Here is a 13,706-nt window from a genome sequence, read left to right on the forward strand (position 1 = left end):
AAAGGTTAGAAAACTAGGTGATGTCAGTGGATTAAAGGTTAGAAAACTAGGTGATGTCAGTGGGTTAAAGGTTAGAAAACTAGGTGATGTCAGTGGATTAAAGGTTAGAAAACTAGGTGATGTCAGTGGGTTAAAGGTTAGAAAACTAGGTGATGTCAGTGGGTTAAAGGTTAGAAAACAGGTGAGGTGATGTCAGTGGGTTAAAGGTTAGAAAACTAGGTGATGTCAGTGGATTAAAGGTTAGAAAACTAGGTGATGTCAGTGGGTTAAAGGTTAGAAAACTAGGTGATGTCAGTGGATTAAAGGTTAGAAAACTAGGTGATGTCAGTGGATTAAAGGTTAGAAAACTAGGTGATGTCAGTGGGTTAAAGGTTAGAAAACTAGGTGATGTCAGTGGGTTAAAGGTTAGAAAACTAGGTGATGTCAGTGGGTTAAAGGTTAGAAAACTAGGTGATGTCAGTGGGTTAAAGGTTAGAAAACTAGGTGATGTCAGTGGGTTAAAGGTTAGAAAACTAGGTGATGTCAGTGGATTAAAGGTTAGAAAACTAGGTGATGTCAGTGGATTAAAGGTTAGAAAACTAGGTGATGTCAGTGGATTAAAGGTTAGAAAACTAGGTGATGTCAGTGGGTTAAAGGTTAGAAAACTAGGTGATGTCAGTGGGTTAAAGGTTAGAAAACTAGGTGATGTCAGTGGGTTAAAGGTTAGAAAACTAGGTGATGTCAGTGGATTAAAGGTTAGAAAACTAGGTGATGTCAGTGGGTTAAAGGTTAGAAAACTAGGTGATGTCAGTGGAAAAGGTTAGAAAACCAGGTGATGTCAGTGGATTAAAGGTTAGAAAACTAGGTGATGTCAGTGGATTAAAGGTTAGAAAACTAGGTGATGTCAGTGGGTTAAAGGTTAGAAAACTAGGTGATGTCAGTGGGTTAAAGGTTAGAAAACTAGGTGATGTCAGTGGATTAAAGGTTAGAAAACTAGGTGATGTCAGTGGGTTAAAGGTTAGAAAACTAGGTGATGTCAGTGGATTAAAGGTTAGAAAACTAGGTGATGTCAGTGGATTAAAGGTTAGAAAACTAGGTGATGTCAGTGGGTTAAAGGTTAGAAAACTAGGTGATGTCAGTGGGTTAAAGGTTAGAAAACTAGGTGATGTCAGTGGGTTAAAGGTTAGAAAACTAGGTGATGTCAGTGGATTAAAGGTTAGAAAACTAGGTGATGTCAGTGGATTAAAGGTTAGAAAACTAGGTGATGTCAGTGGGTTAAAGGTTAGAAAACTAGGTGATGTCAGTGGGTTAAAGGTTAGAAAACTAGGTGATGTCAGTGGATTAAAGGTTAGAAAACTAGGTGATGTCAGTGGATTAAAGGTTAGAAAACTAGGTGATGTCAGTGGGTTAAAGGTTAGAAAACTAGGTGATGTCAGTGGGTTAAAGGTTAGAAAACTAGGTGATGTCAGTGGGTTAAAGGTTAGAAAACTAGGTGATGTCAGTGGGTTAAAGGTTAGAAAACTAGGTGATGTCAGTGGGTTAAAGGTTAGAAAACTAGGTGATGTCAGTGGATTAAAGGTTAGAAAACTAGGTGATGTCAGTGGGTTAAAGGTTAGAAAACTAGGTGATGTCAGTGGATTAAAGGTTAGAAAACTAGGTGATGTCAGTGGGTGGTGATGTCAGTGGATTAAAGGTTAGAAAACTAGGTGATGTCAGTGGGTTAAAGGTTAGAAAACTAGGTGATGTCAGTGGATTAAAGGTTAGAAAACTAGGTGATGTCAGTGGGTTAAAGGTTAGAAAACTAGGTGATGTCAGTGGGTTAAAGGTTAGAAAACTAGGTGATGTCAGTGGGTTAAAGGTTAGAAAACTAGGTGATGTCAGTGGATTAAAGGTTAGAAAACTAGGTGATGTCAGTGGGTTAAAGGTTAGAAAACTAGGTGATGTCAGTGGATTAAAGGTTAGAAAACTAGGTGATGTCAGTGGATTAAAGGTTAGAAAACTAGGTGATGTCAGTGGATTAAAGGTTAGAAAACTAGGTGATGTCAGTGGGTTAAAGGTTAGAAAACTAGGTGATGTCAGTGGATTAAAGGTTAGAAAACTAGGTGATGTCAGTGGATTAAAGGTTAGAAAACTAGGTGATGTCAGTGGGTTAAAGGTTAGAAAACTAGGTGATGTCAGTGGGTTAAAGGTTAGAAAACTAGGTGATGTCAGTGGATTAAAGGTTAGAAAACTAGGTGATGTCAGTGGATTAAAGGTTAGAAAACTAGGTGATGTCAGTGGATTAAAGGTTAGAAAACTAGGTGATGTCAGTGGGTTAAAGGTTAGAAAACTAGGTGATGTCAGTGGGTTAAAGGTTAGAAAACTAGGTGATGTCAGTGGGTTAAAGGTTAGAAAACTAGGTGATGTCAGTGGGTTAAAGGTTAGAAAACTAGGTGATGTCAGTGGGTTAAAGGTTAGAAAACTAGGTGATGTCAGTGGGTTAAAGGTTAGAAAACTAGGTGATGTCAGTGGGTTAAAGGTTAGAAAACTAGGTGATGTCAGTGGATTAAAGGTTAGAAAACTAGGTGATGTCAGTGGGTTAAAGGTTAGAAAACTAGGTGATGTCAGTGGGTTAAAGGTTAGAAAACTAGGTGATGTCAGTGGGTTAAAGGTTAGAAAACTAGGTGATGTCAGTGGGTTAAAGGTTAGAAAACTAGGTGATGTCAGTGGGTTAAAGGTTAGAAAACTAGGTGATGTCAGTGGATTAAAGGTTAGAAAACTAGGTGATGTCAGTGGGTTAAAGGTTAGAAAACTAGGTGATGTCAGTGGATTAAAGGTTAGAAAACTAGGTGATGTCAGTGGATTAAAGGTTAGAAAACTAGGTGATGTCAGTGGGTTAAAGGTTAGAAAACTAGGTGATGTCAGTGGATTAAAGGTTAGAAAACTAGGTGATGTCAGTGGGTTAAAGGTTAGAAAACTAGGTGATGTCAGTGGAAAACCAGGTGAAGGTTAGAAAACTAGGTGATGTCAGTGGGTTAAAGGTTAGAAAACTAGGTGATGTCAGTGGGTTAAAGGTTAGAAAACTAGGTGATGTCAGTGGGTTAAAGGTTAGAAAACTAGGTGATGTCAGTGGATTAAAGGTTAGAAAACTAGGTGATGTCAGTGGATTAAAGGTTAGAAAACTAGGTGATGTCAGTGGGTTAAAGGTTAGAAAACTAGGTGATGTCAGTGGGTTAAAGGTTAGAAAACTAGGTGATGTCAGTGGGTTAAAGGTTAGAAAACTAGGTGATGTCAGTGGGTTAAAGGTTAGAAAACTAGGTGATGTCAGTGGGTTAAAGGTTAGAAAACTAGGTGATGTCAGTGGGTTAAAGGTTAGAAAACTAGGTGATGTCAGTGGGTTAAAGGTTAGAAAACTAGGTGATGTCAGTGGGTTAAAGGTTAGAAAACTAGGTGATGTCAGTGGATTAAAGGTTAGAAAACTAGGTGATGTCAGTGGATTAAAGGTTAGAAAACTAGGTGATGTCAGTGGGTTAAAGGTTAGAAAACTAGGTGATGTCAGTGGATTAAAGGTTAGAAAACTAGGTGATGTCAGTGGGTTAAAGGTTAGAAAACTAGGTGATGTCAGTGGGTTAAAGGTTAGAAAACTAGGTGATGTCAGTGGGTTAAAGGTTAGAAAACTAGGTGATGTCAGTGGATTAAAGGTTAGAAAACTAGGTGATGTCAGTGGATTAAAGGTTAGAAAACTAGGTGATGTCAGTGGATTAAAGGTTAGAAAACTAGGTGATGTCAGTGGGTTAAAGGTTAGAAAACTAGGTGATGTCAGTGGGTTAAAGGTTAGAAAACTAGGTGATGTCAGTGGGTTAAAGGTTAGAAAACTAGGTGATGTCAGTGGATTAAAGGTTAGAAAACTAGGTGATGTCAGTGGGTTAAAGGTTAGAAAACTAGGTGATGTCAGTGGATTAAAGGTTAGAAAACTAGGTGATGTCAGTGGATTAAAGGTTAGAAAACTAGGTGATGTCAGTGGGTTAAAGGTTAGAAAACTAGGTGATGTCAGTGGATTAAAGGTAAAAAACCAGGTGATGTCAGAAAACCAGGTGATGTCAGTGGATTAAAGGTTAGAAAACCAGGTGATGTCAGTGGATTAAAGGTTAGAAAACCAGGTGATGTCAGTGGGTTAAAGGTTAGAAAACTAGGTGATGTCAGTGGGTTAAAGGTTAGAAAACCAGGTGATGATGTCAGTGGGTGATGTCAGTGGGTTAAAGGTTAGAAAACTAGGTGATGTCAGTGGATTAAAGGTTAGAAAACTAGGTGATGTCAGTGGGTTAAAGGTTAGAAAACTAGGTGATGTCAGTGGATTAAAGGTTAGAAAACTAGGTGATGTCAGTGGGTTAAAGGTTAGAAAACTAGGTGATGTCAGTGGGTTAAAGGTTAGAAAACTAGGTGATGTCAGTGGGTTAAAGGTTAGAAAACTAGGTGATGTCAGTGGGTTAAAGGTTAGAAAACTAGGTGATGTCAGTGGATTAAAGGTTAGAAAACTAGGTGATGTCAGTGGATTAAAGGTTAGAAAACTAGGTGATGTCAGTGGATTAAAGGTGATGTCAGTGGATTAAAAGAAAACCAGGTGATGTCAGTGGGTTAAAGGTTAGAAAACTAGGTGATGTCAGTGGGTTAAAGGTTAGAAAACTAGGTGATGTCAGTGGATTAAAGGTTAGAAAACTAGGTGATGTCAGTGGGTTAAAGGTTAGAAAACTAGGTGATGTCAGTGGGTTAAAGGTTAGAAAACTAGGTGATGTCAGTGGGTTAAAGGTTAGAAAACTAGGTGATGTCAGTGGGTTAAAGGTTAGAAAACTAGGTGATGTCAGTGGGTTAAAGGTTAGAAAACTAGGTGATGTCAGTGGGTTAAAGGTTAGAAAACTAGGTGATGTCAGTGGATTAAAGGTTAGAAAACTAGGTGATGTCAGTGGATTAAAGGTTAGAAAACTAGGTGATGTCAGTGGGTTAAAGGTTAGAAAACTAGGTGATGTCAGTGGGTTAAAGGTTAGAAAACTAGGTGATGTCAGTGGGTTAAAGGTTAGAAAACTAGGTGATGTCAGTGGGTTAAAGGTTAGAAAACTAGGTGATGTCAGTGGATTAAAGGTTAGAAAACTAGGTGATGTCAGTGGGTTAAAGGTTAGAAAACTAGGTGATGTCAGTGGGTTAAAGGTTAGAAAACTAGGTGATGTCAGTGGGTTAAAGGTTAGAAAACTAGGTGATGTCAGTGGATTAAAGGTTAGAAAACTAGGTGATGTCAGTGGATTAAAGGTTAGAAAACTAGGTGATGTCAGTGGGTTAAAGGTTAGAAAACTAGGTGATGTCAGTGGGTTAAAGGTTAGAAAACTAGGTGATGTCAGTGGGTTAAAGGTTAGAAAACTAGGTGATGTCAGTGGGTTAAAGGTTAGAAAACTAGGTGATGTCAGTGGATTAAAGGTTAGAAAACTAGGTGATGTCAGTGGGTTAAAGGTTAGAAAACTAGGTGATGTCAGTGGATTAAAGGTTAGAAAACTAGGTGATGTCAGTGGATTAAAGGTTAGAAAACTAGGTGATGTCAGTGGATTAAAGGTTAGAAAACTAGGTGATGTCAGTGGATTAAAGGTTAGAAAACTAGGTGATGTCAGTGGATTAAAGGTTAGAAAACTAGGTGATGTCAGTGGATTAAAGGTTAGAAAACTAGGTGATGTCAGTGGGTTAAAGGTTAGAAAACTAGGTGATGTCAGTGGATTAAAGGTTAGAAAACTAGGTGATGTCAGTGGGTTAAAGGTTAGAAAACTAGGTGATGTCAGTGGATTAGAAAACCAGGTGATGTCAGTGGATTAAAGGTTACCAGGTGATGTCAGTGGATTAAAGGTTAGAAAACTAGGTGATGTCAGTGGATTAAAGGTTAGAAAACTAGGTGATGTCAGTGGATTAAAGGTTAGAAAACTAGGTGATGTCAGTGGGTTAAAGGTTAGAAAACTAGGTGATGTCAGCGTGTTAAAGGTTAGAAAACTAGGTGATGTCAGTGGGTTAAAGGTTAGAAAACTAGGTGATGTCAGTGGGTTAAAGGTTAGAAAACTAGGTGATGTCAGTGGATTAAAGGTTAGAAAACTAGGTGATGTCAGTGGATTAAAGGTTAGAAAACTAGGTGATGTCAGTGGATTAAAGGTTAGAAAACTAGGTGATGTCAGTGGGTTAAAGGTTAGAAAACTAGGTGATGTCAGTGGGTTAAAGGTTAGAAAACTAGGTGATGTCAGTGGATTAAAGGTTAGAAAACTAGGTGATGTCAGTGGGTTAAAGGTTAGAAAACTAGGTGATGTCAGTGGGTTAAAGGTTAGAAAACTAGGTGATGTCAGTGGGTTAAAGGTTAGAAAACTAGGTGATGTCAGTGGGTTAAAGGTTAGAAAACTAGGTGATGTCAGTGGGTTAAAGGTTAGAAAACTAGGTGATGTCAGTGGGTTAAAGGTTAGAAAACTAGGTGATGTCAGTGGATTAAAGGTTAAAGGTTAGAAAACTAGGTGATGTCAGTGGATTAAAGGTTAGAAAACTAGGTGATGTCAGTGGGTTAAAGGTTAGAAAACTAGGTGATGTCAGTGGGTTAAAGGTTAGAAAACTAGGTGATGTCAGTGGATTAAAGGTTAGAAAACTAGGTGATGTCAGTGGATTAAAGGTTAGAAAACTAGGTGATGTCAGTGGGTTAAAGGTTAGAAAACTAGGTGATGTCAGTGGATTAAAGAAAACCAGGTGATGTCAGTGGGTTAAAGGTTAGAAAACTAGGTGATGTCAGTGGGTTAAAGGTTAGAAAACTAGGTGATGTCAGTGGGTTAAAGGTTAGAAAACTAGGTGATGTCAGTGGGTTAAAGGTTAGAAAACTAGGTGATGTCAGTGGATTAAAGGTTAGAAAACTAGGTGATGTCAGTGGATTAAAGGTTAGAAAACTAGGTGATGTCAGTGGATTAAAGGTTAGAAAACTAGGTGATGTCAGTGGGTTAAAGGTTAGAAAACTAGGTGATGTCAGTGGGTTAAAGGTTAGAAAACTAGGTGATGTCAGTGGGTTAAAGGTTAGAAAACTAGGTGATGTCAGTGGGTTAAAGGTTAGAAAACTAGGTGATGTCAGTGGGTTAAAGGTTAGAAAACTAGGTGATGTCAGTGGATTAAAGGTTAGAAAACTAGGTGATGTCAGTGGATTAAAGGTTAGAAAACTAGGTGATGTCAGTGGATTAAAGGTTAGAAAACTAGGTGATGTCAGTGGGTTAAAGGTTAGAAAACTAGGTGATGTCAGTGGATTAAAGGTTAGAAAACTAGGTGATGTCAGTGGGTTAAAGGTTAGAAAACTAGGTGATGTCAGTGGATTAAAGGTTAGAAAACTAGGTGATGTCAGTGGGTTAAAGGTTAGAAAACTAGGTGATGTCAGTGGGTTAAAGGTTAGAAAACTAGGTGATGTCAGTGGGTTAAAGGTTAGAAAACTAGGTGATGTCAGTGGATTAAAGGTTAGAAAACTAGGTGATGTCAGTGGGTTAAAGGTTAGAAAACTAGGTGATGTCAGTGGGTTAAAGGTTAGAAAACTAGGTGATGTCAGTGGATTAAAGGTTAGAAAACTAGGTGATGTCAGTGGGTTAAAGGTTAGAAAACTAGGTGATGTCAGTGGGTTAAAGGTTAGAAAACTAGGTGATGTCAGTGGATTAAAGGTTAGAAAACTAGGTGATGTCAGTGGGTTAAAGGTTAGAAAACTAGGTGATGTCAGTGGGTTAAAGGTTAGAAAACTAGGTGATGTCAGTGGATTAAAGGTTAGAAAACTAGGTGATGTCAGTGGATTAAACCCAGGTGATGTCAGTGGGTTAAAGGTTAGAAAACTAGGTGATGTCAGTGGGTTAAAGGTTAGAAAACTAGGTGATGTCAGTGGGTTAAAGGTTAGAAAACTAGGTGATGTCAGTGGGTTAAAGGTTAGAAAACTAGGTGATGTCAGTGGGTTAAAGGTTAGAAAACTAGGTGATGTCAGTGGATTAAAGGTTAGAAAACCAGGTGATGTCATGTCAGTGGTCAGTGGGTTAAAGGTTAGAAAACCAGGTGATGTCAGTGGATTAAAGGTTAGAAAACCAGGTGATGTCAGTGGGTTAAAGGTTAGAAAACCAGGTGATGTCAGTGGATTAAAGGCCAGAAAACCAGGTGATGTCAGTGGATTAAAAGGTTAGAAAACCAGGTGATGTCAGTGGATTAAAGGTTAGAAAACCAGGTGATGTCAGTGGGTTAAAGGTTAGAAAACCAGGTGATGTCAGTGGATTAAAGGTTAGAAAACCAGGTGATGTCAGTGGGTTAGGTGAAGTGGGTTAAAGGTTAGAAAACCAGGTGATGTCAGTGGGTTAAAGGTTAGAAAACTAGGTGATGTCAGTGGGTTAAAGGTTAGAAAACTAGGTGATGTCAGTGGGTTAAAGGTTAGAAAACTAGGTGATGTCAGTGGGTTAAAGGTTAGAAAACTAGGTGATGTCAGTGGGTTAAAGGTTAGAAAACTAGGTGATGTCAGTGGATTAAAGGTTAGAAAACTAGGTGATGTCAGTGGATTAAAGGTTAGAAAACTAGGTGATGTCAGTGGGTTAAAGGTTAGAAAACTAGGTGATGTCAGTGGGTTAAAGGTTAGAAAACTAGGTGATGTCAGTGGGTTAAAGGTTAGAAAACTAGGTGATGTCAGTGGATTAAAGGTTAGAAAACTAGGTGATGTCAGTGGGTTAAAGGTTAGAAAACTAGGTGATGTCAGTGGGTTAAAGGTTAGAAAACTAGGTGATGTCAGTGGATTAAAGGTTAAAAACCAGGTGATGTCAGTGGGTTAAAGGTTAGAAAACCAGGTGATGTCAGTGGATTAAAGGTTAGAAAACCAGGTGATGTCAGTGGATTAAAGGTTAGAAAACCAGGTGATGTCAAAAGGTTAGAAAACCAGGTGATGTCAGTGGGTTAAAGGTTAGAAAACTAGGTGATGTCAGTGGATTAAAGGTTAGAAAACTAGGTGATGTCAGTGGGTTAAAGGTTAGAAAACTAGGTGATGTCAGTGGGTTAAAGGTTAGAAAACTAGGTGATGTCAGTGGGTTAAAGGTTAGAAAACTAGGTGATGTCAGTGGGTTAAAGGTTAGAAAACTAGGTGATGTCAGTGGAAAAGGTTAGAAAACCAGGTGATGTCAGTGGGTTAAAGGTTAGAAAACTAGGTGATGTCAGTGGATTAAAGGTTAGAAAACTAGGTGATGTCAGTGGGTTAAAGGTTAGAAAACTAGGTGATGTCAGTGGGTTAAAGGTTAGAAAACTAGGTGATGTCAGTGGATTAAAGGTTAGAAAACTAGGTGATGTCAGTGGGTTAAAGGTTAGAAAACTAGGTGATGTCAGTGGGTTAAAGGTTAGAAAACTAGGTGATGTCAGTGGGTTAAAGGTTAGAAAACTAGGTGATGTCAGTGGGTTAAAGGTTAGAAAACTAGGTGATGTCAGTGGGTTAAAGGTTAGAAAACTAGGTGATGTCAGTGGATTAAAGGTTAGAAAACTAGGTGATGTCAGTGGATTAAAGGTTAGAAAACTAGGTGATGTCAGTGGATTAAAGGTTAGAAAACTAGGTGATGTCAGTGGGTTAAAGGTTAGAAAACTAGGTGATGTCAGTGGGTTAAAGGTTAGAAAACTAGGTGATGTCAGTGGATTAAAGGTTAGAAAACTAGGTGATGTCAGTGGATTAAAGGTTAGAAAACTAGGTGATGTCAGTGGTTAAAGGTTAGAAAACTAGGTGATGTCAGTGGGTTAAAGGTTAGAAAACTAGGTGATGTCAGTGGGTTAAAGGTTAGAAAACTAGGTGATGTCAGTGGGTTAAAGGTTAGAAAACTAGGTGATGTCAGTGGGTTAAAGGTTAGAAAACTAGGTGATGTCAGTGGGTTAAAGGTTAGAAAACTAGGTGATGTCAGTGGATTAAAGGTTAGAAAACTAGGTGATGTCAGTGGATTAAAGGTTAGAAAACTAGGTGATGTCAGTGGGTTAAAGGTTAGAAAACTAGGTGATGTCAGTGGGTTAAAGGTTAGAAAACTAGGTGATGTCAGTGGGGTAAAGGTTAGAAAACTAGGTGATGTCAGTGGATTAAAGGTTAGAAAACTAGGTGATGTCAGTGGATTAAAGGTTAGAAAACTAGGTGATGTCAGTGGATTAAAGGTTAGAAAACTAGGTGATGTCAGTGGGTTAAAGGTTAGAAAACTAGGTGATGTCAGTGGATTAAAGGTTAGAAAACTAGGTGATGTCAGTGGGTTAAAGGTTAGAAAACTAGGTGATGTCAGTGGGTTAAAGGTTAGAAAACTAGGTGATGTCAGTGGATTAAAGGTTAGAAAACTAGGTGATGTCAGTGGGTTAAAGGTTAGAAAACTAGGTGATGTCAGTGGATTAAAGGTTAGAAAACTAGGTGATGTCAGTGGGTTAAAGGTTAGAAAACTAGGTGATGTCAGTGGGTTAAAGGTTAGAAAACTAGGTGATGTCAGTGGATTAAAGGTTAGAAAACTAGGTGATGTCAGTGGGTTAAAGGTTAGAAAACTAGGTGATGTCAGTGGGTTAAAGGTTAGAAAACTAGGTGATGTCAGTGGGTTAAAGGTTAGAAAACTAGGTGATGTCAGTGGGTTAAAGGTTAGAAAACTAGGTGATGTCAGTGGATTAAAGGTTAGAAAACTAGGTGATGTCAGTGGATTAAAGGTTAGAAAACTAGGTGATGTCAGTGGGTTAAAGGTTAGAAAACTAGGTGATGTCAGTGGATTAAAGGTTAGAAAACTAGGTGATGTCAGTGGGTTAAAGGTTAGAAAACTAGGTGATGTCAGTGGGTTAAAGGTTAGAAAACTAGGTGATGTCAGTGGATTAAAGGTTAGAAAACTAGGTGATGTCAGTGGGTTAAAGGTTAGAAAACTAGGTGATGTCAGTGGGTTAAAGGTTAGAAAACTAGGTGATGTCAGTGGGTTAAAGGTTAGAAAACTAGGTGATGTCAGTGGGTTAAAGGTTAGAAAACTAGGTGATGTCAGTGGGTTAAAGGTTAGAAAACTAGGTGATGTCAGTGGGTTAAAGGTTAGAAAACTAGGTGATGTCAGTGGATTAAAGGTTAGAAAACTAGGTGATGTCAGTGGGTTAAAGGTTAGAAAACTAGGTGATGTCAGTGGGTTAAAGGTTAGAAAACTAGGTGATGTCAGTGGGTTAAAGGTTAGAAAACTAGGTGATGTCAGTGGGTTAAAGGTTAGAAAACTAGGTGATGTCAGTGGGTTAAAGGTTAGAAAACTAGGTGATGTCAGTGGGTTAAAGGTTAGAAAACTAGGTGATGTCAGTGGGTTAAAGGTTAGAAAACTAGGTGATGTCAGTGGAAAAGGTTAGAAAACCAGGTGATGTCAGTGGATTAAAGGTTAGAAAACTAGGTGATGTCAGTGGATTAAAGGTTAGAAAACTAGGTGATGTCAGTGGGTTAAAGGTTAGAAAACTAGGTGATGTCAGTGGGTTAAAGGTTAGAAAACTAGGTGATGTCAGTGGGTTAAAGGTTAGAAAACTAGGTGATGTCAGTGGGTTAAAGGTTAGAAAACTAGGTGATGTCAGTGGATTAAAGGTTAGAAAACTAGGTGATGTCAGTGGATTAAAGGTTAGAAAACTAGGTGATGTCAGTGGGTTAAAGGTTAGAAAACTAGGTGATGTCAGTGGGTTAAAGGTTAGAAAACTAGGTGATGTCAGTGGGTTAAAGGTTAGAAAACTAGGTGATGTCAGTGGGTTAAAGGTTAGAAAACTAGGTGATGTCAGTGGATTAAAGGTTAGAAAACTAGGTGATGTCAGTGGGTTAAAGGTTAGAAAACTAGGTGATGTCAGTGGATTAAAGGTTAGAAAACTAGGTGATGTCAGTGGATTAAAGGTTAGAAAACTAGGTGATGTCAGTGGGTTAAAGGTTAGAAAACTAGGTGATGTCAGTGGGTTAAAGGTTAGAAAACTAGGTGATGTCAGTGGGTTAAAGGTTAGAAAACTAGGTGATGTCAGTGGGTTAAAGGTTAGAAAACTAGGTGATGTCAGTGGATTAAAGGTTAGAAAACTAGGTGATGTCAGTGGGTTAAAGGTTAGAAAACTAGGTGATGTCAGTGGATTAAAGGTTAGAAAACTAGGTGATGTCAGTGGATTAAAAACCAGGTTAGAAAACCAGGTGATGTCAGTGGGTTAAAGGTTAGAAAACTAGGTGATGTCAGTGGATTAAAGGTTAGAAAACTAGGTGATGTCAGTGGGTTAAAGGTTAGAAAACTAGGTGATGTCAGTGGATTAAAGGTTAGAAAACTAGGTGATGTCAGTGGGTTAAAGGTTAGAAAACTAGGTGATGTCAGTGGGTTAAAGGTTAGAAAACTAGGTGATGTCAGTGGGTTAAAGGTTAGAAAACTAGGTGATGTCAGTGGGTTAAAGGTTAGAAAACTAGGTGATGTCAGTGGGTTAAAGGTTAGAAAACTAGGTGATGTCAGTGGGTTAAAGGTTAGAAAACTAGGTGATGTCAGTGGGTTAAAGGTTAGAAAACTAGGTGATGTCAGTGGGTTAAAGGTTAGAAAACTAGGTGATGTCAGTGGATTAAAGGTTAGAAAACTAGGTGATGTCAGTGGGTTAAAGGTTAGAAAACTAGGTGATGTCAGTGGATTAAAGGTTAGAAAACTAGGTGATGTCAGTGGGTTAAAGGTTAGAAAACCAGGGTGATGTCAGTGGATTAAAGGTTAGAAAACCAGGTGATGTCAGTGGATTAAAGGTTAGAAAACCAGGTGATGTCAGTGGATTAAAGGTTAGAAAACCAGGTGATGTCAGTGGATTAAAGGTTAGAAAACCAGGTGATGTCAGTGGGTTAAAGGTTGAAAACCAGGTGATGTCAGTGGATTAAAGTTAGGAAAACTAGGTGATGTCAGTGGGTTAAAGGTTAGAAAACTAGGTGATGTCAGTGGATTAAAGGTTAGAAAACTAGGTGATGTCAGTGGGTTAAAGGTTAGAAAACTAGGTGATGTCAGTGGATTAAAGGTTAGAAAACTAGGTGATGTCAGTGGGTTAAAGGCTAGAAGACTGGGTGATGTCAGTGGGTTAAAGGTTAGAAAACTAGGTGATGTCAGTGGATTAAAGGTTAGAAAACTAGGTGATGTCAGTGGATTAAAGGTTAGAAAACTAGGTGATGTCAGTGGGTTAAAGGTTAGAAAACTAGGTGATGTCAGTGGATTAAAGGTTAGAAAACTAGGTGATGTCAGTGGGTTAAAGGTTAGAAAACTAGGTGATGTCAGTGGGTTAAAGGTTAGAAAACTAGGTGATGTCAGTGGGTTAAAGGTTAGAAAACTAGGTGATGTCAGTGGGTTAAAGGTTAGAAAACTAGGTGATGTCAGTGGGTTAAAGGTTAGAAAACTAGGTGATGTCAGTGGATTAAAGGTTAGAAAACTAGGTGATGTCAGTGGATTAAAGGTTAGAAAACTAGGTGATGTCAGTGGATTAAAGGTTAGAAAACTAGGTGATGTCAGTGGATTAAAGGTTAGAAAACTAGGTGATGTCAGTGGGTTAAAGGTTAGAAAACTAGGTGATGTCAGTGGATTAAAGGTTAGAAAACTAGGTGATGTCAGTGGGTTAAAGGTTGAAAACCAGGTGATGTCAGTGGGTTAAAGGTTAGAAAACCAGGTGATGTCAGTGGGTTAAAGGTTAGAAAACCAGGTGATGTCAGTGGATTAAAGGTTAGAAAACCAGGTGATGTCAGTGGATTAAAG

This window comes from Tachypleus tridentatus, chromosome 1, assembly GCF_004210375.1.
Source record: "Tachypleus tridentatus isolate NWPU-2018 chromosome 1, ASM421037v1, whole genome shotgun sequence".
Lineage (NCBI taxonomy): Eukaryota > Metazoa > Arthropoda > Merostomata > Xiphosura > Limulidae > Tachypleus > Tachypleus tridentatus.